Genomic DNA, 5,286 nt, shown 5'->3' with positions numbered 1-5,286 from the left:
CACATGTTCCCCCCTCCCTTCCAGACCGACTTCCGGGTGTGGCTGCGGCCCTTCCCCCACCCGCGCTGGCGGGAACCGCCCGTTTTCTCCGCCAGCGGCTTCCGCCTGCCGCTGTCCCGGCACGCGTCCTGGCATCCCGCCCTTTACCAGGAACAGTGGCCGGGCGAGGGCGCGCCTCGCGGTACCGGGGAACCCCAAGCACGCGCCGGGCTTTCGGCGCCAGACTCGGGTTGGGGTGGGTGGGTGGCCCGGCGAGGGTGGATCGCCGCCACTACCTTCTCTCAGCCAGCTGAGGCCTCGGAATCCTTTCCTAGCCAAGTTTGGAGACAAAGGAGCGCTGGATTTCGTTAAAAGAACTCTTTGCTAACCTTCAGGAGCCCGAATTGAGGTTGAAAGGAAGAGGAACGAAGCCGAGGCTCGGGAGTGGGATGCGGGCAAAGCAGAACCCCGTGTGCCTGGGTTTGCATCGTCCGGAGGAAAAAGCTTTTGATGATATCTAATAGACGTTATTCGGCTCAAAGCTCTGTATGGTCCTCCACCCATTTTCTGGTTTTATGGGAAATGAAACATTCAGAGAAGTGACTTGCCCTCCCAGCCACTACTAATAGCTAAGCTGGAAACTAGAAATAAGATCCAACGTAGTGGAAAGGCGTAGTGTACAATGAGCCAAATTACAAGGTTCCAGCTTAGACATTTTTCATGTTGTATTGCACGTTGGCTTCTGATGAGGCGGAAAAAAAGTGTGTTAAAGTATCTTAACTCTGATTTTTGCTTCTCTCCAGGGAAGCAAACGTGTGTCAAGTTCTTAACAAAAATTGCATTATTTTTAAAAACTAAGTTTGCCATACTGTCATTTTGAAGAAGAGGCTGTTATATAAATAGCAGCGTGTTGCAATTTCTAAAAAGTAACCAAGATACCATTTAAATCAGTTTAGGCACTTTAGTTAATGGGATACTTTGTTCTCCATACATTGGCAGCAGCTGGCTTGTTTGAAATGTTTTAAAGTTTTTTATTTCGGTGTAAGACCCTAGATGTGGCACCTTGAGGAGACCTTACTTACACTTTTTTTTTTCATTTAACGTTTTCTCCAGTACACTTGCAGGTTCTTTAATTTCTTAAGTGTAGACACTTGTTTTTCAGTGTTCCTAAGTTTAGTCAAAACAAAATTTCTTTGATAAAACAATATTTTTAAAAATTTTCTTCAAAAAAATTTTTTTTCTTCAAAATAGGAATGTGAAGGAATGTGTTGGCGCAGATGTTGGCTCTCTATTGTGTTTTTGTAAGTCAGTTTACTGTTAATTTAAAGAGTTATAGTGTCTAAATTTATCTCAGCCTTACCAAGTTTGTCAGACTGAAAAAGCTAGCTAGCAATAAATTTCCCCCAAATTATCACATTATTATCACTGACCCAGGTATTATCGTTCCTGAAAAAATGTAATAGTGATAGTTATGCTTGTTCATGTGACATTTATGCTACATAAGCTTATAGAGTTACGATACATAAATCAGTAGAGCATATGTGTTAAGTTGTTATTCCAGTAATGGTTTATCACTACAGGGTTCTGTGGTAGCATAAACAAGAAATGTGTAGTAAAGGAACCTAGGTTCCAGTCCCAGTTTTTCGTTACTTTAGACAGGCCACTGTCCAAGTCTCCTTTTCTTCAACTAGGAATGGAAATAATATATAACTCAGAAGATTCAAAGTCAAGTGAGACTATGCAAAAGCACTTTTAACATTATGAATTATTATACAGATGTGTTTATGATTGTCATCTTTACCAGGTCTGGGCAGTCTTCAACTAATAATAAGCCATACATAACATGGCTGAGAGAAAATTTAATTAAATATAAATAGTGGGGTGATATTGTAACCGAAAGTGTTGTCTGGCTGCTTGCCGCTCAAAAGCCAATAAAGGGGCAAGGTTGGTGGACAGGAAAGTTTGCTTTGTTTTGGATGCCAGCAAACGGGGGGGCGGGGAGGTTGGAGGGCGGACGCCTGTCCAAAGACCGATTCCCCCCGCTCCTACAACCAGTGAGCAAGGGCTTTTATAGGTTGAGGGAGAGGGCTACATGCAGAAACAGTACAGTCAGCTCTGACAGTTATCTTGAAATTGGCCATGCGGTGGCCTGACCAGCATCATCTTGGTTTTTTTAGGTACAGTGAATCTTCAGTTCCATGGTCGGTTCGTTCCCATTTCCTTGAGGCCAGTTCTTGGAATTGTGGCAGGGTATGTCATGGCTACAGTCTGGGCATCATGTAGTTAACTTCTTCCACCTGGTGTGGGTTTCAGTATCTAGAAGACAGCTCACAGGATACGGCTCAGAATATTATCTATAGCCCTTGAGAAGGAACTAAAGGCCCTTGACTATGCTCAATGACTAAACTATTATTATTTGGTCTCCTTTGACTGTTTTTCTTTGTCTCTGCATTTTCTCACTTCTCTGTCTAAAGTTATTATTTGGGTAAAGTTTTTCCACAGACTAAAGGCAGGCTGAGGACATGGGGCATAGACCATAGGGTCCTGCTCCGTTTCAGTATATCATGAAATATGCTCATCTGGATCCCAAATTTAAATAGTTATTTATAGAACAATATATCCCTATTATAACTGGGCTTTTGAAAACAAGGGTAACATCTCTTTAATAAGCTTTAAAGGTTTTAGAGAGAATACATATATATGAAACATTTTTTTCATGGTATCCAAAAATTCATGATATGAAAAGAAGAAAAGCTGTTTCTTATGATGAGTTAGGCTAACTCTATAGTAGTTATCTTAAAATGTTAGTTTGTAGATGCCTAGGTTTTCAACTAAAATTACTGACAAGAATATTATACCATATGTAATTTGAAGTTAACATTTGAAAAAGCAAACAAGACTCTCCATTATGCTCATGTGTTATTACTAACACACCAATTGCTAGCTGGTGATAATTCAAAAGTTTTAAATAACATTTGTGTACTTCTTTTGTGCTTAGCACGGTGCTAAGTACCTCTACCTGTACTTTACCCACGTACTTTTACCTGTATTACCTCATTTAATCCTCAGAGCAACCTTATTTGATAGATACTGTTTTAATCTCTTTTACATATAAGGAAAGTGAAACTTGGTAAAGCTAAATTACTTCCCTGAAGTCAGTAGATCAGTCAGGATAGGCTAGATTATGTTGCAAGAACAAATAACCCCCAAATCTCAAAAGGTTTATTTCTTGCTCATGTTGCTGGTTCATCATGGGTCAGCAAGAAGACTTAATGCATAGTAACCACTCAAAAAATCCATTGGAACTGTTGAGAATAAGTAATGAAGGAGCTTTGAAGTACAGGCTTTTGACTATATTTTGAGGTAGAAAAGAACAAAATATTTGTGTTCAAAGTAACAACATAAATTTGTGGAGATAGAAATTGTTCTGGAAACAGTGAGGAGGTTGCCTTAATTGGAGTAAAGCGTTTGTGTTGCACAATAGTGAGAGAAAAGTAAGATAGCCAAACATACGAGGCAGCAGAAGTCACGAAGTAATAGAAGCCAAGAGGTAGAGGGGGAGGACAGAAGTCAGTCAGTTGTAACAAGGGCAACAGAAGCAAGGAGAGAAGCCTTAGGGCCTCAAATGCTGATGTCAGAGAGCTCCCCAAAATAACTAGATCGCTAGAGTGTGGGTGTATTCTGCTTTCGAAAAAGACAGTACGCGTCCATGATGCAGTTTCCTGTGCTTGTTTACTTCCTGTATATCTTCATAATACTCTTCTAAAAATCCTATTTTTGTTCTACACAACTTGAAAGAGTCCAGCTCTAGGCTTTGGCTTCACATCTGGGTTTGATCCCCACTCTGCCACTTAATTAACTGTAACCTTGGGCAAAGTATGTAAGCTGTGTCTTGATTTTTCTCATCTGTAAAATAAGAGTAAGAGTACCTGCTTCACAGAGGCGTTAAAGATCTAATGACATAATGTATACAAAGAAGCCCAGGAACGTAAATGCTCAATAAATGGTGATAGTTGTTAAAAATAATGATTGATAATCCTAGGAATGGAATAAAGAAAGATGAATCCAAGAACTATTTCACAGAAGGAGTTGGAAGAACCTGGTAGTTTGGCTCCTAGGTGGTCAAGGAAACAGATCAGTCAAATACAATTCTAAGATTTGTAGCCTCAGAAACTGAGACTAGGGATTAGGGTAGTATCAAAAACAGCAAAATTGAAAGGGAGCAATTTAGGGAAGATGTGCTTGCTTTTGCACATGTTTGGGTTTGAGGCAACAGTAGACATTTAAGCAAGTGATGTCCTGTAGCAGTAGAAAGAGAAAGACAGCACCCAATTCTACATTCATTCAATAACTGAGTGTCTATGTCGTAAGTATAATGTGAGAGAAATAAACATACAACATACAACATCCTCCTTGTTTCCGAGGCCCCTACATTCTGTTGGGAGAATCAGAATATAAACCGGATTGAAAAGAAAGTGCTCTAATCAACATACAAGCTAAGAGTGTACAGAGGAAGGAGAGATTAACACACCAGTTGTGAGATACACAGGGCTTTAGGGAAGACAACATTTTAACTGAGCCTTGAAGACTTGAGTAGAATTTTAATAGAGAAGGAAAGAGTATGCAGCTGAAGAAGAAACACAAAAGTACATCATATGAATTGAGAAAATCAAGTAGTCTGGAGTGGTAGGGTTTGTGAAGAGGTATAGTGGGATATGCTGCAGGAAAAGTAAATTAGGCCCAAAAGAGAATCAATCAGTGCCTATTATAAATTACACACTGTGCTAGAAGTTTTCATATTCACTATTTCATTTAATTTTCAGACAGCCGTACAAAATGAGTGTTTTGACAGGTGGGAAGAGAGTTTTAGAGAGGTATACTAATTTGTTCAGAGTCTTATAGATAATGAGTAATAAAGCTGAATTTGAAACCAGGTTGTTGTTTAACTCTGAAGCTTAGGCTAGTATCAATATGGTAACTATCTCTAAACAAACTAAGAAAAAAGAGTTATATTAATTTTAGCACTTTAAGAATATAAAGCACTTTCATGTGTATTTGGTCCTTATTACTAGTCATTAATCCCATCTTATAGGTGGGAAAATCAAAATGCAGCAAGGTTATTTAAGGTCACAGAGTGAATAAATGGAAGATTGGGAATACAACCCAAGCTTTGTGATTCCAAAGCCTCAGGTCTTTCCAACATCATTTTAAGGAGTCTAGTGTTTCTTCTGCAGGCAGTGGAAAGAGCAAGTGAACATTTCTTAAGGGGGATGACATAAATGTTTAAAAAGATTAGTCTGGGATAAT

Source organism: Pseudorca crassidens, chromosome 2 (assembly GCF_039906515.1).
Source record: "Pseudorca crassidens isolate mPseCra1 chromosome 2, mPseCra1.hap1, whole genome shotgun sequence".
NCBI lineage: Eukaryota > Metazoa > Chordata > Mammalia > Artiodactyla > Delphinidae > Pseudorca > Pseudorca crassidens.
The sequence above is the reverse complement of the archived record's forward strand: the minus strand, read 5'-3'. Positions refer to the sequence as shown.